Source organism: Anser anser (genome assembly GCF_964211835.1).
Source record: "Anser anser genome assembly, chromosome: 15".
Classification (NCBI taxonomy): Eukaryota; Metazoa; Chordata; class Aves; order Anseriformes; family Anatidae; genus Anser; species Anser anser.
In genome coordinates, this window is record NC_139736.1 from 16,756,657 (window position 1) to 16,781,462 (window position 24,806).

Consider the following 24,806-nt stretch of genomic DNA (forward strand, 5'->3'; position numbering starts at 1 on the left):
TGCTTAAATCTAATCATAGCATGCTACCTTGTACCACGCTGTTACATCTGATGCAATAAATCACTGAATCCTGCTAGAATCAATCTACACTCAGCTGCAGTACTGCTGCCATACCCACTGGTTTGTGCTGCGCCTAAGAGATCCATCGACAAACTCAGACTGCAGTAGACTCCTCCATTTCAGGAGTGTTGGAGTTGTATTTAATTTAGGGACATGATTCAGATAATCAAGACTTCATTAGTTTGAATTTTTAGGATGATGAATTCTTGGAACTAAGGTTCTTGATTGCTCCAGGGAAAGTAGGTAGTACTTAGATGTGGTTGGCAACCCTGGGATCCTCCATGGCTCTCACAGTTATGCAAACTAAATTAGGTTTTACTTAAGGCTAAACTTAGCTAGAGATTATATTCACACACATGTAACCAAAATATCAAACCTGCCCTTAGAAAAGCATATTCTTCTGCTGCATGAACTCGTTCATGGCTGCTGGCAGATGGATGCACGGAGAAAGCTTTCCGTACACCACATTACTGGTCTATAATTCTGGCTCCTCCATCCAAATCAATCCGAGGTTCCTGCACCTGTATGAAACATGCTTATGTAACACTTCATCAGCTTCAAACTCTTTGGTTTCACAGAGGGCTTCTGATGGACGTAAAGGTCATATGTACAAATGTTATTTCACATTCAGAAATCTCCAAGAACAACAACGATCTAGAAAAGAAAATCTGTTACTTCACAGCAAGCCTAACCAATAATCACCACACAACTTTGGACTGAAGCATCAGAAAAGTAACTCCACTGGTCTGTGACAACATCTTGTATAAATAAGCCTAAAAACCAGACAAGGCAATAAAACCATCATAGCTGGCATTAGGCGTTACTAATAAGAAAAATGACTCAAATGCTAATCTGTTACAGTACTTCAGTAATTAGAGCCTCAACTAGTAGAGCACAATTTGCAGAAGATTCTGTGCAGTTACGTACAGTAATTTACACAAAGACTGCCTGTCATAATACATTTGTTTGTGTCATAATTTTCTTCTCTTCTGTGTCTTATTCACCCATTAGCTGTTGTAATAATTTCCAGGTCTGAATCTACTGTAGCTTTCACACATTATTTATACACCTTGAGGTACACAGACACTGCAAACTCTGGTCAATATTAACCTACTTTATCATATGTCAAAGCAAAGGAAAAAACAACAACAACAAAAACTAATCTCAGTATTCCTGAATTCTGCCATTGAAAATCTTTCAGAAAAATAAACAAAGAAAAAAATTAAAAAAGAATAAAAGTCACAGCATTATAAATTCTGTTCATCTAAGCAGCAGAAGTCAGATCCTCAGCTTTTGTTCACCTAAACAGCATGTCAGCTGTTAAAAGAAGATAGGGCAATTCACACCGTCAAATGTCAACAGCATTGCTTGTAATCACCTTCCTAGAGCTAGCTTGCCAGCGCTCTTTTCTATTTCATTTTTTGACTCTCATAAGGTAAGAAACATGCTAGTCTCATCCATCACCAAATTAGCATACTCATGTCTCTGAATAGCCATAAACTTCATTCCTGATCATGTTCAAATATTTGTGAGCTAGAACCATCAAACATGCACTACATACACTTCAATCCTCCAGCGCTTGTTCTGCCCAGAGAAGATTGGTGTCACCAACCTCCATACCTTTGGACCCTTCGTATGTAGCTCAAGCTGTACAGAATCACTGCTTCCTCCTCTGGCAATTACCCGTGGCGACCAACATGATACCTCGTGTTAGAATACGTCTCTGGCTAAATGCAAAGCTGTAATGATTCTTTGACAGAATTAGGAACTAACATCAGAAAATTGAATAAAAAAAATAAAAACTATGTATTTTTCTGAGCTTTTTTTCACCAGTAAAATTTTACTAATTTGTCAATAGTAAAATCTAAAACTAAAGCATGAGTGAACCTATCAATAGCTGTTTGAACTTCACTGGAAGAATGTCCCTGTCGTTCACACAATGCTTTGCTCTACTCATTCCTTCAGCCTTTTCAAGAGCTACTGCAGATGGGAACAGAATTTTGGTTCTCATTTGGGTTTGCCTAATTATGAATCCTCCAGAGAAGAGAGAACAAAGTGGTGATTCAAATTCTGTTTTCCTCTAAAGCATAGGTCCAACCAAGGTAATCAAAGAATTCCTTTGATGCATTTACACAAAACATACAGCAACTTACAGTCATACAATGGGGAATCTCCATTGTACGCAATTGTTTTTCTCTGCTAAGATGATTTCTCAGTCACATGGAGGGTGTTTTAGTATTGCAGAAATGACCTATTACTCCTGTAGCTGTGTAAATTTTCAAATACTACCAAATGCTTCTGTCTCCTCATTCCGAACAAACCTGTACCAATCTTGCAATTAAAATAATTCAGAGTAAAAGTTGCAGTTTTATAATTTCTACTGTGAATTTTTTCAGTTGGTTTTAATTCTATGGTTTTAAATTAAATTCGGTTTTGCTTCTCTCAGCACTGCAGTGTACTCATGTAAACCTGGACAAGGTTTAAAGATACTTGGATCAAAATGCTGAGTATAGGACAAGACAATTCAAATAATTTGCTTTGCTAGATTATACGACTGAGCCATCCAGTCTGGGATCAAGCTTCCAGCAATGTCCAGAACCCGCTGCTTCAGAGAAGATGAAAAAGACCCTTGCCATATGGGCAAGGGGTTAAACTGAACACAGCCATCCAGTTAATACACTAAAGCGTGAGATTCAATTAGTTTTATCATTCTCAATCTTACATAACTTAAGTTTTCATTATCAAAAGCAACTCTTCTGCCTTGACCAGCACCCAAAGGCTGGGTTCAATTTCTAGAGGTCATTATTGTCTACACACCTAGCTTGGGATGTAAGAAAATTAAGTTATACCGCCTGGATATTCAACAAGCCATAATTCCTCTTTCATAAACAATGACTCAAACAGTTTTCCCTGAAGAGTGCTTCACTGACAGAACAGAACAAAAGGCATAGGGATGGGAAATAGGATGGCATACAGTAGTGGCTACCTCTCTTCTAAAGGGCAACAGCAATAAGCTAAAGTCACCCTGTCTGGTCTGTTGAGACAACCTGATCAAGGTGCTAGGCCTTCTTTGCTAATGCTCTCCTTGGATCCCCTGATGTCTTAGGGCTGTATCGCATACTCAAACTTAGTCAGGTTGACACAGCCTTATCCAATATACAGTTGACCCTATAGATTGCAGTAACCATGCCTTTATATCAGTGATCCAGCTAACCGTTCCCCTGGCCCACCACCCTTTGCTAGCTGGGGACTAATCATCTGTCTAGCCACAAGTACCAAATATGAATTTGTACTGTGACTGCTCTGACATGGTATTTTGTTTCCTAACAAAACTACTCCAGAACTTCTCATTGGATTGCTTCAAACAAATCCTTTCCCCACTCCCTACAAACAGTGGCAGAGCAGCATTTACCTCCTGTGTGCCATTTTCTAGGGCTCTCTGGAGGACCTGTCCTTTTCTGTTGGGCCAGATCACTAAGCTTAAACAAAGATGAACATCTTCAATAATCACAGACTGAGCTACACAACATTCATCTTGATGAGATACTGTGTGAAAACAAACAAAAAACTCACGCACAACTCAAAGGGGGATAAAGAGTGCAGAACTGCAAAGTGTAATTTGAGGAATGCATGATTTCATGACACTAGATGAAATGAGGGTTTGGTTTTTGATGTATTATGGAGCAGGACGTAGAGGAGAGGGGTCATCTAAAACAGACTGTTTTCTTGGCTTTGTGTAATCTGTTCTCAAACAGCATATTCCAAGTCCAACCTCTTGACACTAGAAGACACGTTTCAACCTTACTCCACTCATGTGAATTGTCTGAATGTAGCTAACAGAGTCACCAACAAAAGCCTTAAGAACAGAAATAAATAAATAAGTTGTTACAAGCAAGACCAAAGAAAATAAAACCTGCTTCTATCTTTTATTGATCAAACTCAACCAGATACTGCATTAACTTGTCCAGATTTAAGTTTCAATGATTCAAGCTGAAGAAATTTAGAATACCTTCAGGGTGGCATCATTGCAACGATATACTTTCATTCATTGCCTACACATGCCACTTTTCCAACTCATAACGTTATCATCAGCATAATGTCACCAACATCTACAATTCTCATTTTAACTGCACAGGACCCCAAAATGGTATTACTTGTGGCACTAAGAGAGTTGAGTGTATTCCCAATTAAACCTTAAGATTGACAATGATGTATGCACTGCTCATTACAAAAATACATTACTCATCTAAATCTGCCGTGGAATGATTCATGAGCAATTCATTTGTAAGCTATGCAAAAACTGTCCCTGTTCAGAGTTCCTTTCTAAATTTAGATTCCACAGCATTTCACTTTAAAAGAAATATTAAGTCAGTGATGGGACATGGAACTTTATTCTTCTAGATAAAAATAAGAGGTTGTCTGGGGATTCTAATTAGTTCAATAAGCTATGATGAGTATAACCAACTTTATATACTGGGAATAATTTTGAGTCTCTGTTCCACTAATTAAGGAATACTTTTAGTTGTAGATTAGCTGAAGAGTCCTGTTAACTGTAACTAATAAGCCTAAGCTAGTTTTGATGACAATTGAGGCTAGATAAACACATTAGAATTCTTTTTCTGCCTTGAAAATGGTAAAGATTTGGCTTCAGTCTTGCCTCCAGCAATGCTTTATATAACTGTGTTTTATAAAATGTCATCAGCTCATTCAGTGCTTGAGGACCTACTGTGAGGGAAAGCCATAGTTCTATACATGTCACTCGTATTCTGACTACTTACCAAATTAGTAGGAACATCATCAATTTGATTGACTGGACATGGATCAAGAAGGGTTAAAATATTCTTTTCATGACTTGACCCTAACAAAAAAGTTTAGAGAACCATTTAAATTAGATTCAATTAGATTCAAATTTCCAAACTGACCTCTGTTTTGCCTTTGGATGTGTGCAGCAGACTTTGCATAAACTTGCACTTACAGCTGAATGTCAAAGAATTTGATTGCCCCTTAAAAATCATTGGATAGGCAAACATTTTCTTTCTTCTTGCATACATGGACTCCAATTAAACATTCCCATTCAGCAAAGAAATTGTTTACATTCAACCCACTTTGTTGGGGACAGAAAATTTAAGTTATACTTTACTTTCTAGGCACTTCTATTCCCCAAACTGATAAAATTCTTAAGGATGCACCTGACAGTACTGGGGTTTATGGGACAGATGATCAGAAATTATGAGCTGATGACCATAAATTCCCCAATAAAACCAGACCCCACAGAGCAGTTCTAGCGTGATAGTGCAGACAATCAGTATAAAATTGTTTCTGTCCTAGGCTTCTAGGTTAGTTTGGATGCCCTTACTAGGGACATCTGACTTAGTCCCTCTAGAGAAAATATTTTTTCTGCCAGAAGAGGTATTACTTAACACTTTTGGAAGCTAGTGATAAAATAAAATTATTTAGTACTTTGTGCAAATTTAAACATAAGTGCAAATTGGAGCAAAGTTTTAACTGGAAATGGGTTTGGAGGTGGGTGGGAATATGTAAAGATTAACTACTATCTGCATTCTGATAACACTATGAAGAAAGCCATGTAGATACAGAGATATTATGATTACATATTGCCAGCAGAGGGCAAAGGAAAAAGAGAAAACAGGGAAATCACATCTGAGGAAGGAGACAGTAAAGCATGTTTATGTGGCCTTTCATCTCTGGCAGAAAACATGGTGATCTGGGAATTCACCTTAGCAATCTTATTATTAGCTCACAGCCTTCCTAAAATGCACAGCAGATTGAGAGTGAGGGGTGCGTACATAAAGCTTGCAGAGAAAACAGCATGATGTTCCACTGAGATCTGTATATTGCCAAAGGACAATGACATTAAAAACAGCAAGATGGCCAGCAGCAGCCCCTATAGCAAGTTGATTGTAAGAGCTTGAAGGTGTGTGAGCAGTAAAGAAATTCAGCAAGTAGCATGTTTCTTTGACTTAATATTAAGTATTTTCTAGTAAAAATGAAATGAATATGAAAGCCAATGCAAATCACTAGTCCCATGTTTGCTCTCTTGGAATAATAAACCTAGTACTAGGTCAGATATCTCAACCAATTGAGAATAAAATTGAGAACTATGCCAAGGAATTAAAAAAATAACTTCTGTGATTCTGAATAATCCTCTCCGAATGCAGTTCATAAAACGCAGTGGATAAAGCACATCTGCAGTCTCCTATCCAAACTGCTTTCCAAGGCAAGGTGTCTCATCAATCCAACAGAAAATCATATGCAAACAGCTGTTTATTCTCACTTTAATTTTTTTTCTTCCTTTTTTTTTTTTTCCCTGAAATAGATACACTGGGGGACCCAGAATATTGCCTTCTTCAAGCATTTTATGTGTGAAGCTACATAGTTCACAAAAGTAAGATGTCCAAAACTCTGGACTTTTATATTTTTTCCTCTGCAACTGTAATTCCATGCTGCTACCACCACTTGAGAGTCAAAACTAGCAGTCAGCATCTTCCACCTCACTGGGTGCAGGTCACATCCTTTCTTGTTTCATGCTTTACTCAGCATTACCTCTACTAGCACAAAAGACCACACAAGGCCCAAGACACAGGAAAATCATGTATTCGTAACATACTAGTCAAATATTGCAAGCTATTCTTAAGACTAGGAAGAAGAAAATGTGGTCAGTGAACAAGCTATTATTATGCCTTTCCCCAGGGCTAAAAGACCATAGAGGACACTTAATGGGAAGAATCAGTGGTGGAAACTGCCTGGCTTCACAAGGCAGAGGTCTACACAAAGGCCTTTAGCCACTCCTGCTAATACCATCTGGTTTCAAAACTCTATTATATATACATATACACACATACTCAACATTTTAAAGAAGGCGGCAAGTAGGGGATGGAATAAAAAAACAAAGCTCATGGCATACACAAACAGCCAGATATGTCAGACACATATGTCTTTAAGCTGCAACAATTATGGGGAAAAAATAAACTAAGAGAGCTAAATGAATTAAAATCAGTACTAGGCCAGAGGAGAATATCTCCATTACCAAAGAAAGTTGATGAATGATGCCATTACCACAGCCAAAAGACAAATCCATTTTCCCCACTTGAATTCTTGCTTAACAAATACATTAGTCGTGTCATCAAAAGCAGAGGTACCTACTCTTGACCAACTCATATGGGCTGACTTACAGAGAGCAGATGATGCTATATGGGACCGAGCAAGATTCAGAACGTCATGCGATGTAGTATCAGGAAACCAAAGTGCTACTATTTCTGTAGCCACTGCTTTTGGTGCTGTAAAACTTTAAGTGTTCACTATTGCCAGCGCAATGAGTCCTGAGCAATTTTTATTCCTAAATTATGCATCCAATTTTCTCCTGTTCTTTTAAATACCTCTTTTGTTGGTTTGAGTTTCCCAAGACAGGAGCAAAAACAAAACTTTCCACATTGGCCACCTTTCTAGTTCTATGAAACATGAAACAGTGTAAGGAGTTTTGAGGAGTGTGTTGCTCTCCTACGAGCAACACACTCCTCAAAAGTAGTTCATGTGCCTTTAAAGAGAGGCCTTTTTCATGTTGAAGAGGAGGAATACATTTATAGCACTGAATTGCAGTTCTTGATGCCAGTGGGTCTGCAATCAGGCTTGGTAGATGTGAAAGCCTGAAGGCTTGATCTTGAATTAATTGAAAGTTGGTATCAAAATTTCTATTAATTTAAGGAAAACAGCCCTCTAGCTGACTTGCTCAATCCATCCTCCCATACCCACTCCATCTCTGCTCCTATGCTTGTAGGCGAACTTTGCAGATTGACTACTCTGTCCCTTTCAATAACATAGTGAAACGTGTAGTAATACACTGTCTTATCCAACAGTAAGATTTGCTTAATCTGAAATTTATTCCTCAAGACAACATTAGCCAAAGGAAAGCTCATTATCTTAATTGAAAAGGATAAAAGAGAACATAGGTGTGTTTCTAACATCTCCTGTAGATCCCAAAATGTAAACTATTACATCCAGATTAAGTCAGTTACAGCTTCCAGGCTGCATTTATCTAATGTGCTCTTGGAGATAATTCCTCATTCTCTGAATTGTTTCGCAGGAGTATAAATTCAGTTTTCATAAAAATTCACTCTGATTGCTAAAGCCATTCAAACTCTCTATGATATCTGATACTAAACACAATTCCCCTGCACGTACTTCCTTCTCTTTTCCTTTTAAAATCCGAAGAGATGCTTCTATATAAAAATTAAATGAATTTGCTGCCCAGAAGCCAAATTAAATGTGTTCTTTTATACTCAGCACTCACAGAATAGGGAGAAATAAGAATAAATGAGAGCCATTAATTAAATCTCAGAGGGAACCACAGTGCTGCAAATGGAAAAGAAAACCTATTTTTCCCATAACTACTATTTTATGCTAAATACATCATAATTGCTATTCAAGACCAGATTTGTTTTTCCAACATCACTTTTAATTTGTGATCAGACTGCACACTCTGACTCCTTCCATTCAAACCAAAATATAAGTTTTTTTTGCATTGTGGGTATGTTTGTAGCATAAGCGTGATTGCAAACTGTGCTTTGTATGCCTTCAGGCATATAGCTCCACAAAGAGTCTAGGACAACAGCTTTGACAATTTTTAAGTCTTTTTCAGGCCTGGCCATAGAACGATCAAGCCAGTTAGCACTTATAATCAAACCCCCATCAGAAGCCTGGCATCACTGTGACCCCTCCGTTTGTCAGAGAGGAATTACAGCTCTCTGCAACTTTCACATCCTCGCTTTGCATCATGCGAGGATTACTCACAGACATTAGCTGAAGGCAATCTTTCCCCTACGGGCATGCTCAGCCCTTTTAATACTACTAATCCCTGAAAGCCTCAAGTCAAGCTCAAACCAAATAAGAAAGGACCTTTAATAAAGAGAGGATCCAAGATCTCTATCCTCAAATTTGAGTGCAAGAAACCAGCAGAGGGAATGCAATCCCCACATGCTTTTAATCACAGAGAAGGCCTGGCAGTGCTTGTGAATGTCCCAACAGCTGCACAGATGTTAGTTCTAAGTTGTACTTACCATCTGATCAAGTAGTTAAACAGTATGGTCCTATCCTCCAAAGCAAATAAGTTTCAAAGCCAAGTTCTAATGGATGACAGCCCAAACAAGATGAAAGAAAATCTTGCACTGAATACACAGCAGAGACATCATAGTTTTACAGTGACAATAACTGACAGGTATAAAACAGTCTGTAGTCTCTGAAAAATAACTAGAACTCTGTGACCAGCAAAGCAAAGATACTAAGTATGTACACATGTCCCCAGTTACTCCTAAAGACAGAACTCTTTCTGTACATGCACACAAAATAGAAAATCCTGTTGTGTGCACACATATGCATGATGTTACAGTACACCCTCGTCGCGATACCTAATCTATTCTCAAGGGTTTTCCCTACACTTCATTTTTAGTTTGTCCTCCCACAAGCATGGAGCAAATCTTTTCCTGCTTTCTATTGTGTTAGCACTTTCTGCCCAGACCTTGCTTCTAGAGCTCCTAAGAGCAATTGACGCATTCAACCCCCCATTAATTTGTCTAACCCAATAGGTGAACTTGTATATATTTATCTTCACACTTCTTTACACCAATCAGTTCCATAAGTTGTGCTTTGCTTTTTACTTTAGACCTTGTGCTTTCTTGTTCTCAAGTTCTAGCTATCACCCATGCTTTTAGAGGCAACAATAATTTACAGATAATCCATTTACTCTATTTGAAATACCTTTATTTTCACTCTCATATGGAAGACACTCGATTCCATCCCTCCCATCCCAAACATCCCTCTCCACTTTTCTACTTCTGTCTTGTGAGCTGAGAATCAGAATGTGCTCTATGCCTCATTTGAATGTATGTGTCAATGTGATTCATAAAGAGACAGAGTGTTTTTTGTTGTTCATCCCTTCCTAATTAATTTTTAAGACAGCATTTAGTTTTTGACTACCAATAAGCTCAAGACTGATGTTTTCAGAGAATTACCATTAGCTCAAGATCTTTCTCCTGGTGTGTATACTTCATCACTGTGTGGGGATTGATGCACTGTTATTTTTCTACAGAGTATTAAGTCTGCATTTAACCCAAAGCCAGTATTGTGAGATTTACCTTATAATTAGAAAACTTGTATTTCAGTGGATGACAAAGGACCATTGATTGTCTTAAATAACCTTTCCCTTCTTACAATTACTCTGGAATAAAGAAAGGGTAGATCACTGCATACAAGAACAAATTACCTTCCTTAGACATCTTCTCTGCAGTTCCACATATAATAACCTTTAAAGTCTGGTAAAAACAGTGTTTCACATGACAGCATCAATTCTGTCTATACCCAACTGGCCAAAAAAGAAAATCATTTCAGTCATTCACAGCTTGGAAAAATACAATAATATATTCCCTAAGCTCTCTTTTAACCAAATTATACCAATAACCTTTACTGACTATTCTCAAGCCTTTAAGTGCTGTACAGTTTAACAACAACAAGGCAACTTTTAAATAGGTCAAACTAATCATTTTTAATAACACAAAAAGAGGAAATACAACTCCACCAAATAATTATGTAGGATATGTTTTTGTGCTTTTTTGTTCGTTTGTTTGTTTAATGTACAGAAAGAACACTAAAATGCAAGTTAAATTAACTCCTAATAAATTACTGATTTCAGTGTAATTTCTATTGAATCCTGTTGGTTTTATTCTTAGTAATGTGATTCCACTGGACTTTTCAGCATGGAACACTGTTTTACACCAACTCTTCTCATAAAGATACAGAAAAAAATTTGCTTTTATCATAAAGCAATCCACACTTTCTCAAACATAACTAAAAGATCATAGATATTGAAAATGATATTGTGATGCATTCAAATCTTTTCAGTGAAATTCCATTTTAGGGAGCAGTTCTATTTTCATTTTCATTATGAAGTAGGATTGATAGCAACTTGCAGTGCAGCTCCTCAGTCAGTAGCCATTCTGTTTCTTGTGCATATTGCCTGAGGAGCAAAGATGGGCTTTTCAAAGCATCCAGGACTGACCTAAGCCAAACGCAGTTTTACTATCAGTTTGAATGGAACCAGGCATTACTTTACTATCAGTTTGAATGGGAGTAGCACTAGGTCAAGCAAAGTTAAGAAATATGAACTAGCTGCTACTGAGCACAGGAGTACTGAAAACAGCGTGGATAAAGAGCCACAGAGTCTAACTAAAGTTGAGAGTATTTAAGTCTAATTTATTTTCCTAGCATTATTTCATTCTCTTAAAGTTCTCTGCATTTCTTTTATTCTTATTACATTCAATTACATTTTAGATATTTTTTCCAAGCCAAGAAAACTGCCACTTGCATGTTGAAAATGCTGAAATGAGATGCAGTTGAAATCTGTTTCTTAAAGCTTCTTCCACAGAAAAAAAATAAAAAATGGAATAAGTCAGCCCTTTCCCACACAATTCCGGTTTTGACAAATTGACATTTATAGATGAAGTATGTTCTTCTAAAACATCCTGTTCAGCTCTATTTAAATACATAGCAAATGTGAGCAGTGAAACTATGTGATGCAGCATATTTTATCTGGGTCCCAAATCGTCAAATATTGAACATGGCCACAGGAACCTTATTCAATAACACCACCAAAAACCAAACCAAACCAAAAAACAAAAAACAGTACAGAGCACATTGTTTTTCAGACTTGCGAAGAGAGATCGCTCAGAGAAGGTACCTGAGTTGCAAATAGAATAATTTCCATGTCATTACTTCTCTCGCAGAGGTGTTTAGAATGCCCGATTGCTATTTCAAGTAGAAGTGGGGGAAAAACAGTGTGTTTTTAAACTTGATAGTGTGAAGCTCACTGCAGCCCAAATACAGCCAATTTAGAATGTTTTTACAAACAGCTCGGACAATATAAACACTTTTTCTTTTTACAGATAATTTAGATCTTATTACATGTTGCACAAGCTAGCATTCACGATTAGCATAGGACTAGCTATTGTACCTTAAATTTTTGGATGTTAATTCTTTCTTTAGCATCCAATAGTGCAGATTGCCACAAGCTAATCATATCCATAAGGCTTCACTAGACTAATCAATGAATACTGAATAGGCTGAATTGCTGAATAGGCAAGTATTCCTTTTTTTTTTTTCCCAAAAAATGCATAACAGAGAACTTCATTCAGTTTTGTAGATCTTCACTAATTCACTATCCTTCATTAGTTTAATAATCATTTTATGAATTAATTCATTCATTTTAAAAATCTATTTAATTTTTATGTTTATTGCCAAATGATACGATCAAAATATTTTAACAGGCATTTTTGAACTGATGAGAAGATCCAGAAACAAGTAAATCAAGGAGACAATGAGGAATGCAGTGCAGATTTTATAATATAAAATCTAAATATTAACATAAATTCTTAACACCACAGGTGACCAATGATGTGGCTAAACAATGGGAGATCATTATTTTATCTTAATTTGTTGCCAAAATTTTATCTAAGATTCTCAGCCACGTCTCAGAAAAATCAGGCATAAACATTAGGCAGCCTTCAACACAGTCATTACAATAATGAATTTTAAAGAAAGTCCTGGTAAAGCCTAAGCTGTCATTGTAGCTGAGTATAGACAAGTTTAAAAACTGGCAATATAGTTTTTTCTTAACATTTTTGGAAATTAAAAGAAAAAGCAATCAACAGAAAAACTCAAGTCACATCCTATAGCCACAGTAGTATACTAACAGGGTAGAATCAAGGAATAGATATGGAAGTGCAGAAGATGACTCTCTTTTAAATTAATATTGTACAACAAGCTTCAGTGAACCTGCACACAAGTTGCTAAGCTCCTGTATAACTGTTAGATGCCAAATCAATACATGTTCGAAACAGATCTGTGTCCAACTGAGACAATCCAGAAACGCCTCTTCTATATCTAGAATTTGGATTGCCCAGAATGAAGAAGGAATAGAAGGAGTCAACAATGCAAAAAGAATGAATAGGGAGTATGGGCATAGAAATAGATTGGGAAAAAATGTAGATCATGACTGCAATAAAATTTAAACACCCACTCTGTTTCTTAGTCACCTCTAGACTGCTTCTTAGTGGCTGCTAACCACAGCCCAAAGCTGCTTTGCCCTGATCTCTCTCAGATTTACTGTTTCTATTTGTGGAGAGAAAGGAATATTTGCTTGACTCCACAATTATTATAATGAAGCCCCCCTCCCTTACATCCCCCCCAACTCACCAAAGGCTTTTACTCCAGGTTTAAGGTTTTATAACCTGGAGATTTCCCATACACTCAACCATTAAATCACGTGAACCAAGATACACAACTGGCATCATTAGCCTTCCTTTTGGTGTCTTTCCAGGGTAGTTCATTACAGGTCTCCCAAGTTTAAATTTCCAGAAGATAGCACTCCCTGTTTTGCCAGGGTTATGCTTCCAGGACCTCCAGCTCAAGCAGGATTTTGGCAAACGGCACAGCAATGGGAAGTATGGCATTCCCACCAGTGAAAGCCCAGTGGTGTAACTCTCTGATAAGAGACTAGACCAAACACTGCTGAATGCAGCATCATGTGAAACAGAAAACAAACCTACTGCTTTCTACGGAAGGGTAGAGAGAGACGGCATTTTTAGAAACTGTTTAGAGACTGGACAAAAGTTTTGGAAGCAAGAGTACCTGCTACCACCAACTGGCTGGAGGACCATAAGGAACTAATTTATTTACCGATGTCTCCATTATCGCTTTAGAAATATTCTCAGTTCAGCTATGCACAAACTCACCAACACCAATGGAGTGCTGGCATACCTGGGTCTATGTATTATTATTCAAAAATAAGCAGCATGATCCAGTAAGGTCAGCTCAGCCTCAGACAAATATTTTTCTCAGCAGAGTCAGTGTCAGCATCTCATCCTTTCATAGTATAAACCCTTCATGCCCTGACATTCTTTAAGGTCATTAATAGAACTTGCACAGCATAGCTTGAAAAGCAGCTTGCTCCTCTGAGCATAAACCATGCGTGCCACCACCAATTCTCCCATCCTAGAGGCAGCAAGGCAGGCCCTGCTCTAATTAACAAACTGACATGTTTCTTTGATGCATTAGAAAATATCTCCTGTAAGTGCATGTGGTCTCTATATACCTGTATATAGAACTGTATTATTCTAACATGTAAGGCAGGACCCAAAAGAATAACGCAGCCAAAACAGACAGTGTCTCCACCAATGTGAGTGTCAGGAAGCAATTTACATTGCATCTATCCTAAATACAAGACTCATATCATTCACTTTCATATTTGCTGTTCTTTGCACATTTTTGCTGCTGTTGATTATGAACAGTGCAAACGATTAAATTCTTCATTCCTGAAGCAGTGTTGTCTGTGTGATTTGTCAGGGAAGCTGCACTTGCACTCCTTTTGATCCACTTATTGCAGCACTGAATTTGCTTTCCCGCTGCATGTGCGATAGGGATTCAGATGTAATCAGTTTGGAGCGATAATACATGTAATTTTGAAATTCATATATAACATACCGCAACTGACTGGGAAATTCACCAGATAAACGATTCATAATAATTATTAGTTGGCTTTAAATATCTTGTGAATTATGTACCTCTAAGAACATACTGCTTGTAGCTGGGACAGAGATCACTGAAACAGTATAATCCATATTTGATGTATGAGGATATTGCAAGAGGTTTATGCCTTTTCTTGCATGATATAGGAGTGTATATCTAAACAAGGGTCTGAACCTAATATTATCATTAATAAATGCTTTTTAAAATGCTTACAAGCCAGGATGAATAAATGCACATTGCAGACTATTTCTCTGTAGAGTCAGAGGTGGAAAAAAAGAGGCCATAAAATATAACAATAAAAACAACGATATTCATGAGTGGAAGTATCTGCCTGCATACGTAATTTACTGATTTTATTAGTTTCCATATACCTGTAAAATAAGTTTGACCTTGTTCTAGCCCTCACGTTATAGTAGTTTGTGTTTGATCAATCATCCTGTTTATATGAATAATTTAGTTCCAGTAATAGCACATTACTCTGAAAAATATAGCAGTAGGGATGTCTCTCTGTACTTAAGTAACACAATAGCTAATGTTATAAAAGCAAATTTATTTCCACCTGATAGTGTTTTCAGAACTAGCAAAAGAAAACAATATATCTAAATTATTTGTTTTTTCTAAAACGCCTTCAGTTTAAGGACAAAAATATTTAAAAAAAAAAAAATCTCAAAGCTCAGATAAGACTTACACATGGAATTATTCCTGGAGCAGAGTTTGAAGAGAAGAACTTAGTGAACCCGCAGTATTCTAGTTTCTTGGACAACTAGAAAAAAATGGAGCAAAAAAAATGTTTTGGATCAACTTGATTCAAACAGCAGTGTAAAAAAAACAGTGTTTTACCAGACTAATATGCTGTAAGTTGCTTCCCATCAATTTCCTTATAGATTTAATTAAAGGAAGCCAAATTACATAAAAATGCTACGAATCAAAATATTTAGAAGACTTATCATTAAAATGAAAATCAGTATGGCAAGGGACATGATCTTTTCTCTTAAGATTCTCCAAAGAACAAAATGCTTCAGTTTGTTTATTCTTCTCCTCACCCATTCACGAATACTGCCAAAGATCAGCAAAACAGTATGATATTTCAGTGGCCATTACATTTTCTTTTTCAACCACTTGGTCTCCCTTCCAAATGAATTGCCTCATCAATTGCTTTGGGAAAATTGCAATGTAATTCAGCAAACTACATTGGCCTCACTTCAGCCATCCAGCATTATAAAACTTGCAAAGATGCCTGAAAGATGTAGCTCTGGTTCAGCATCAACCAAGCATCCTGCCTTTTGCAGGACGGATATAATTTGACCAAAGACTATTTAGAACTGCATTGAACAGGAACAGAGATTTGTATCTATCTGTCATACATACATTTTTACTCCAGACACAGAAACACCAACATAGCTTAAAGTTAGTTTGGGATTCTTAGCAAACCAAAAGCAGAGGTTAGAGTCATCTGCTGAGCTCAGACTGCAAGGTGGAGCTGAGCAGGTAGCAAGGTGGAGAAGAAATATTAATAAATGCTTCAAATTAAGCCAAAAAAAAAAAAAAAAGGAAAAAAGGAATGAAACAAATAGTAGCATAGTAAATATACAAAAAGTCTGCAGTACTACATCTAGCCTCTGCAAAGACCAGAGTCTTTCAATGAATTGCTGTTTTACCATTAGTACAGACTGCAGATACTGGGGGGAAAACACTTCTAAATATATTCACGATTGATCACACAGGGAAAAAAATAAGAGATCCAGTCAAGCAAAATATTTGTATAAGGGTTTGTTTTTCCACAACAAATGCTTAGTGTAGTTAATGTGTTTCTAACACTGTATTGCCAATTATCTCACACAAAACCTGAAGGATTCCTTTCACCTGCAAATTTAGAAGCACAAGTACTGAATAGTCTGGGGACTGGACTAACAAACCCCAAACCTACAAGGCCTCTTCTCTGGCGCTGCCCCACAGGCTTCCCAACAGCCTGGCGCACTTCTCAGCTCTGTGTACCTTTTGCGTCTTCTCCTCCTCCTCCCCACCTTTCCTGCCTGCTTTCTTTAAAATGTAATACCCACCCATTGCAGCACTCTGGTCAAGTGAGCTGGCCCACCAGGTCTGCGTTATTCCAGTCATGAAGCTAGTTCCTTCTGCTCGCTTCCTAGGCTTCATGCATTTGTGCACATATACTCAAGATAGACCTCTTTCTGCCCTGTTTTACTATTCCTGAGGTTTGTCTTGTTCCGCCACCCTGCACTGTTCACTTTCAATCCCTGTCCACCACTACCTCACTTCATGGTCTGTAACCTCCCTCCCATCATTCCTAGTTTCAAGCTCTCCTCGCCAGGCCGGCAGCCTGCTAGCAAAGGCGCCCTTGCTTTTCCAGGTGGATCCCACCTGTCCCCAGCAGTCCTTGGTTCTCAGAGAAGGTCCCATGTTTGCAGAATCCAAAGCCCAATCAGCAACACAGGCTTCACAACCAGGTGAAGAACCTGTAGGACCCACCAGGTCCTCCCCAGGCCTTTCCTCTCATCAGCAGGCCAAGGAGACCCCAGCTGGGCACCCTGCTCCAAGCCTCCCCAGCACTACTGCTGACTCTGATGGGGATAACCAGAAGGGGTTTGAGCCCCAGATTTGGGAAAACCCCAGCAGGTTCTCCACAGCGCCCTAGCCCTGGGCCCTCAACACACACTCTGGGAGCAGGTCAAGGCCTCTGTGCCCCGCAGAGGGGTCTCTCCCACTGCCATCCCTCTCTGTGTCTGTCCGCTGCAGATGTGTTGTTCTGGTGCAAGTCCCTCTGCTGCCTCCCCAGACAGCTTTCACCCCTCAGCTGCTAACGGGGCACTAAGCCTCTTCTGCAGCCACAGATCTGGAGGAGAAGATGACATTCCTCACAGGGGCCGTCACCAACCTTCAGCCTCCACCATCTTGAGCATCTCTATACCAAGCATGCCCACCAGCTGCCCCTTCACTGCCCAGCAATGTGGGTTTGGGCACTCATCTCCACAGTGTCTCCATGAAGATTCTTTCAGTTTCTCTCCACCCCCAACAGCCACCCAGCCTGATCACCAGCTTCTCAGTCAGGACAGCCAACTCCCTGCCGCAGCCTGTCCCAGGCCTGGGCAGGGCACCTGAGGCCCGCTGGTGCTGCAAATGGCACCTTCTGGCACATCAACTGCCTCGGCCTAGCTGGGGAGCTCCCTCCTGGGTGCTCTGTGGGCCACAAGCAACCAGCCCACAACACCCACTGTGGTGGTCTCCCTTCAGAAACTGCTGAGGCCTAAAGGCTCCCAGAGGAAGACTGATCCCCTAAAATGAACCTATTGTTACTTATACCTACTTCATGTTCATTTTAATGGCTACCCAACAGCAGGGCTGTAAATAGCTGCTCGACCCCCCGTAAAAACCATTTCCAATTAAACATGGTTAGTACATTTGGAATTAGATCTGGCAAGGAATGTCAGGAACAACAAGAAGGGCTTCTTCAAATACATCAGCAGAAAAAGGGAGACTGAGGAAAATGTCAGCCTGCCAAGAAGGCCAATATTATCCAGGGGTGCATTTGGAAGAGTGTTGCTAGCAGGTCAAGGGAGGTGATCCTCCCTCTCTACTCAGCCCTGGTGAGGCCACACCTGGAGTATTGTGTCCAGTTCTGGGGTCCCTAGTACAAGAGGGACATAGAACTACTGGAGCAAATTCAGAGGAGGGCTACGAAGATGATTAGAGACTGAAGCACCTGTCATACAAGGAAAGGCTGAGAGAATTGGGCCTGTTTAGCCTGGAAAAGAGAAGACTGAGGGGAGACCTCATTAACATGTATGAATATTTGAGAGGAGGGTGTCAAGAGGATGGAGCCAGTCTCTTTTCAGTTGTGCCCAGCAACAGGATGAGAGGCAATGGGCACAAACAGAAGTACACAAAGTTCTGGCTGAACATGAGAGGACGCTTCTTTATTGTGAGGGTGACAGAGCACTGGAACAGGTTGCCCAGAGAAGCTGTGGAGCGTCCTCTGGAGATATTCAAAACCTGCCTGGATGCCATCCTGTGCAACTTGCTCTAGGTGATCCTGCTCAGCAGGTGGGTTGGACTGGATGATTTTCAGAGGTCCCTTCCAACCTCAGCCATTCTGTGATTCTGTCCCTGTCCTCTTCCCACTAATTTCAGTGGTGCCATACTAGACTTTGAAGAACCATTGATTTAGGAGGAGCTGGTGTACTGAACACCTTAGAAGGTAAGCCTTTCGATGCAAAACAGCTTAGAAGAGCTCCTGACATTCTCTAACTTCTAATTTGCTGAGGTAGTTTCAGCAAGTTGGCTTACATTGCACAGCTGCGTTTATGACCAATCCATGACTGAGGACTACCCAGCTAGATCTTTATCACAAACTGCACAAGCCAACAACGTATTGGTCCAGAGATTTTTATTGATACAAATCCTCCTCTGAGGTAATTTGTCTGGATCAAAACTTGCCATGTCGATTTGTAAACTTAATTAACTGTGGTCTCAATAAGAGCCAAGATTAGGAACATCATGATTAATTAGATGCTTTTAGGTAACGCAATGGTTGAACTAGCTAAATAAAAATAGTGGAGAAGCTGGCAAGATAACACTCCACTGATGGATGCAGTTTCATCCTGCAAAAGCAAATGCAGGGAGCATTATACATTAGCAAAATAGAAATAACTACAGCATTAATCATTGGCAGTATTTAAGGTATACGCAACTCTTTTCTATATAGAGACATAGTTACTGTAACAATATCTTCCTACCCTGGAAAAAAGGAATCTTCAGCCTCTTGATATGATGTCAGAATATAACGATGATCTTTAATCTCAGATAAGAAATTAGGGACCAGTCCTACTAAAAATATATTTGTGAGATGATATATTACATGGATGAAGAAAATTCACTATCTTTTCCTCTTATTTGTGTTTCTGTAGTATGCTTTTCATTATAGTACTGAACCAGTATTGCCCATCAATACCAATTATTGGAACATTTTAAAGGTGTCCTTTGATTGAGGTGTTATGTTTTTCATGAATCCTGGATCTACGTTTTTATAATATGATAACATATGAACACACACCACATAGAAATTCTAAACATTCTGGTCACTGGAGAGAACTCTGGGAGTAACACAGGCACTGACCATTGTAGCAGAAACCCTAACCGGCTCCTTCTTTTCAAGGGTTTAGAATTGCACCAGTGCAGATTTCTGTGAAATGGTTTGACATACCTGGTTCTACGCTGTTCCTTTTCAAGTTAAAGCTCTTCCCTCTATCTTTTGCAAATTTTACTGTAGTAAGATTTGACCATTCCTCTGCTAGGAAAGCATTTTAAAAACACAGAATATTGTTATGTATTTACAAGAGGAGTTGCTACACAACAGTCAGAATCTCATGTATGCATTAGGACTCTGGTTCACAAAAGTTAGGAAGAAATTTCTACAGCTTAAATACTTCTGGAGAATTTAATCAAACCATTGTATGCGTTAGCATCTAGGAACATACTATATTGGCAAATTGGGTGGAGAACATTTCTTTAGGTCAGCAAGTAACTGGTAACAGCCAAATGGATTTAGCACTGGTCTCAATAATCTATCTTCGTTCTGCAAAGACCTTGCAGGCATCATTTCTCATTTGTCCCTGTTTTCCCTTCCACCCTCTCTATCTCAGCTTGGACAGTTAAATTGGACTAAAAAACACTTTGATATGGTACAATTAAACTAAGTGTTTGAATTCTAGGACAGAAAGACTTTAGCCTAACTGAATTTTTTGGATCGTAAGTGCAATACAAACCAGAAGATAATGACTACTTTCTATAGGCAAGTAACATGAGTTTTTAATCACGTGTGTTATTTCCTTATTTTCCACCACAATTCTTTAGACTAAGAAGATTTTGTGGATGGATATTTCTTATCAAGTTGATTCATGGTGGTATCTTGTCACATTTTTTGGAAAGAAGTCATAGCACTCATTTTTGTTTTAACTCGACAACAGCCTCGTGAATTACAACAGGATGAATTTGATCCAGATGCTGCAGCTACTCACTGTCCCAGGCATTGCTCTTTTTACTGGCCAGTACTGAAACTTACTGGCACCATTGTTGTAATAAAACTGCACCTGATAAGTTTAGCTGTGCTTAATTGTTTCCTACATACATTTAAACCTGTGATGGTAGTGATAACTGCTAATAAGTGCTGAGACTGAATTGCATAGGGAAATTCTAAAATTATTGGAGTCAAAAATCTGCAAAAAGGATAGAAAAAAAATCAAGACAATTATAAAATATTTAAAATTAAAATTATTATTAAATAAATAAAATATTCAAAATTGCAGAGCTTTTTAGGAAAAAAAAAGAAGGTAAAACTATATATGCCACGTATTTTCTTTTATTCTCACTACAAAAACAGAACTGCAACTGAGGAGCTGACAAACTCGATCATTTGCAGTGAGTCACAATTAAATGGAGGCTGCCAGACTCAATTAACATATCAGTTTAGTGCAGATAGCGTTCTGTCAAACCAAAGGGAGAACTATTTTTTTCAGGTCCCAGGAATATATTGCTTCTTGCTGGGGGGGGGGGGGGGGGGGGGGGGGGGGAATGCAGAAAAAAAGCTCATGGAGCATTTCCAACACTGTTGCCACTGTTTAACAGTAAGTTGGAAACAAAAGCCTAAAAATTGTAGCCGATTAGGAATCTGCATATTAAATGTCGACCAAAAACAGGCATACTGAAATACTTGCATGCATGTCCACAATAAGTCATCTGAATGTATGTTAGAGACATTGGTTGCTATGCTTTCAATCTAATGGGGGGGGGGGAACTGAGTTTGGTGCTTTTTTTTTTTAAAGTAATCATGGTGGAAAAAAAAACGGTTTCCTTAAAGTATAGGAGTACCTTTTAAAGGGGAGCATCTGGATCTATTTTATTATAACTAGCAAGTGTTGCACTGTTAGGAGTTGAATACACTCTGTAGGCATATATAAAGTTTTCCTCCTCCACCCAGCCACATTTCAACAAAATTTAACATTCTTTGCTAAATTCAGTTCAAAATGGCCAATGGACTCCAACTCTGCAGTGAGATGGGGTCAACAGACAGCAGAAAAGCCCATAAACCTCTTTCCCTTAAGACACCAAGCTACAAAATAATACGTAATTTGGGCCAGAAGTGGATGACTGTGGAGGCATGAGGTAACAAGAGTCAGCAGACACAAAAGCAGTGGATGTTACAAGATTTTCTTTAATTCAAAGGGCATGGCATGGGACTCTTTTCCACTATCTAAATTTCAGATCAGTCCATCTGAGTGAGGCCTGGCAGCAGCCTTGCTCTTTCCAGAAGAAAATGAATCTACTTCTCTTCTTCCAAAAGGTTGAAAACCATTCAGCATCTTCAGCTACTAAATACCTTACTTCCATTCTCATACATCACTTTAATACCTGCAGACAGTTTGAGCATACTTATTATCCTGAATCTTGAGGAAAAAAACAAGTAAGAACAGAAAACCCTCACTTTCCCTGCCTTTTTTTTTTTTTTAATTCAAAACTTTCACAGAACCTTAAAAACACTACATAAAGAGAGGAGGAATTGATGGCCAAATGAGCACTAGCTTCCTGAGAAGATCTTGCACATGTAACTCACCCCATAAAGCATTTGGCTCTATGCTCAGTGTTGTGTCAAGGATAAGAGAAAAATGAAGAAGACATTATTTTCTCTCTCACAAAGGAGTGTGGCAGGACTGTAAAGAAGCAGTAAACTCTGCTGCTGTTTGTGTTTTTATTTATTTTTTTAAGGGAGACTGAAGTCTCTTTAAGGCAGCCACACACCTGCCTTAATAAGACTAGTCAATAGTTTAGTCATTTAGCAGCTCAGTTTCAGAAAAATCTGGCACAATCACTGCTCCTGAAGTATAATGACTGCTACAAACTTCAGAAAAAAGCTCCCTCACCAAATGGCTACAGTCTTTTTTCTCTCTGTTTTGTTTAATTTTAACAGGAGAAGTAATAAGTGCTGTTGCTGATAGCATTGTTCTGTTTACCCCCTTTGGCAAAAAAGATATTAGCATTTCAGTGCCACTTACCCTGTCGCTTTTCATCCCCATTCCTCACAGACTTCCCCTACTTTCTGCTTGCCTTGGAAATAAGTATTGTGACTCTCTGTAAATAAGTGTCTCACAGCTAATGGTCAGGCTTCCAGAGCTGACAGCCAATTAACCATCTTTTGGCTGCTCTTGGAGCATGGGTCTTCTGCCAACATCTGAACCCAATCCATGAAAATCAGCTCTATCTAAGCACAGATGTTTTCTTGATTGCTTTCTGCAGACAAAAGAGGACAATGAACCTAGCTGCCTGTGTACATTTCCCAAATGTGCACTGGCATCTCTATCTGACCATGAATTTCATACAGGAATTGACATGAATTGCAACATTGTGATGTGTTTGTATTACTTATCCAAAGAAATCCAAAAAAAGAAAGAAAAAAAATGTAAAAACTTTAAAATCATCCTCCGTTGCTTGCTAGCTGATAATTTATTAAACATTAGAAACTTTCAATATATGGACCTCAGACACATTAGCTCTAGGGAATCTCTTAATATCTATAATACTCTTTCTCATTAGGAAAGAGATAAACAATTCAGAACATTTTGATATTACCCTGCTGCAGTCAGGAAAACATTTTTACATTAACTATTTAATTTTATGGCACTGTCTGCACTATTCTTTGCTTTGACAACAACAGAATTAAAGGACAAGGGAAAAACGATTCCCTCTAACAGAGCTTAATTCCAGGCCTAACTTAAAGGTTCAAATGTTACGCGCTTATGGAAAGATAATAATTTTTTTTAATAACTCCATGGAAGTATGCCCTGAAGGAATGAAACTTAGAAGACATGAATAGGTCATCTAAGAGAATTTGTGTTTGAAACTGAAGAAACGTTGACAGCTGCAAAGGAGTAGTTATTATGCATATTATCCAGTGATGTATTCATACAAAATACTTAGACAGCCTTGGGAACCAGGGCTAGAAGCTGGCACTAAGCAGCCTCAGGAAGCACTTTCTCATGTTCTAAATCTCTTTCTTTAGCTATTTAACCTTTCTCTCTTATCTCTGTGGACTCAGAAGTCGCCTCATCTCACTGGCCTTTCACCTGGGGCTAGCAGACTCCTTTCAGAGAGAAGGAAGTCTAGTGCTGGGCTTTAGCTTTCAAGTCTGTGGTGGTTTTACTGTGCTAGGCAGCTGAACACCACAACCACTCTCTCACTCCCCCTCCTTAGAAGAAGAGGGGAAGAAGTAAAGGAAAGAACAACTCACGGGTTGAGATAAGAATAATTTAATAAAAGGGAAAAAAATAATTATTAAGGAAAGATTATTATTAATTAAACAATTTAACTAAAGGGAAAAAAGGGAAAGGGGAAAAGGGAGGAGGAAAGGGACAAAACAAAACAAGTAAAGGCAATGTGGAAGTGCAGAGGAAAGAAATTACTCTCTACTTGCCACAAATGAGCGATGCTTGACCATGTCCTTGAAGCAGGGCCTCAACAAACATAGCAGGTGTTCAGGAGGACAGACGTTTTCACAACAAGAGCCCACCCCTCCCCTCTGCTTCCTTTTTCCACCTTTTATTGCTGAGTGTGACATCATATGGTATGGAATATCCCTTTGTTTGGTTTAGGTCAGCTGCCCTGGTGATGTTTCTTTCTCACGTTTTTGCCCACCCCCTAGGAGGGTTAGAGAGAGTCCTGATGCTGTGCCAGCACTGCTCAGCAGCAGACACAACACTGGTGTGATACCAGTGCTGCTCTAGCTACAAGTGCAGAGCACAGCACTGTACGGGCTGCTGCAGGGAAAGTTAACATCCCTGCTAGACCCAGTATAAGGTCCTACCTAACCTGCATAACATTTGCAAAACAATTAGGTGCTAAATTGCATCTAGCTTAGATAATATGCTAACACTGATACACATTCACATGTATTTTTTAATGTTAATTTTCTTTTCCATCATCTAAGAGCACACCACCAATAATTTCACAGTATTTTGAAAAACTATTTTGAAAAACTATTTTGAAAAAAGTGTTTGGAAAATAAGAAAGCAAAGCTTCTCTTTCTCTAGTAAAACAGTCATAGCATTAGCTATTAGGAAAGGATGGAGATAAGACCCTGCACCCACTAC

General features: G+C 38.7%; 1 long non-coding RNA gene across 4 annotated transcripts in view; it reads right to left on the minus strand.

Moving 5' to 3' along the window:
* The window catches only part of LOC310881800, a 112,673-nt gene extending 89,869 nt beyond the window's left edge, over nucleotides 1-22,804 (minus strand). For 3 of the 4 annotated variants that reach the window (XR_014572603.1, XR_014572604.1, XR_014572605.1), the window contains exons 1-2: nucleotides 22,716-22,803; nucleotides 15,341-15,415 (exon numbers count right to left, since the gene is read on the minus strand). This is a non-coding gene — a long non-coding RNA (uncharacterized lncRNA). Of the gene's footprint in view, nucleotides 1-15,340; nucleotides 15,416-22,715 lie in introns of all 4 variants that reach the window. The other variant, XR_014572602.1, reaches the window with a different exon arrangement.
* Nucleotides 22,805-24,806: the final 2,002 nt, after the last annotated feature.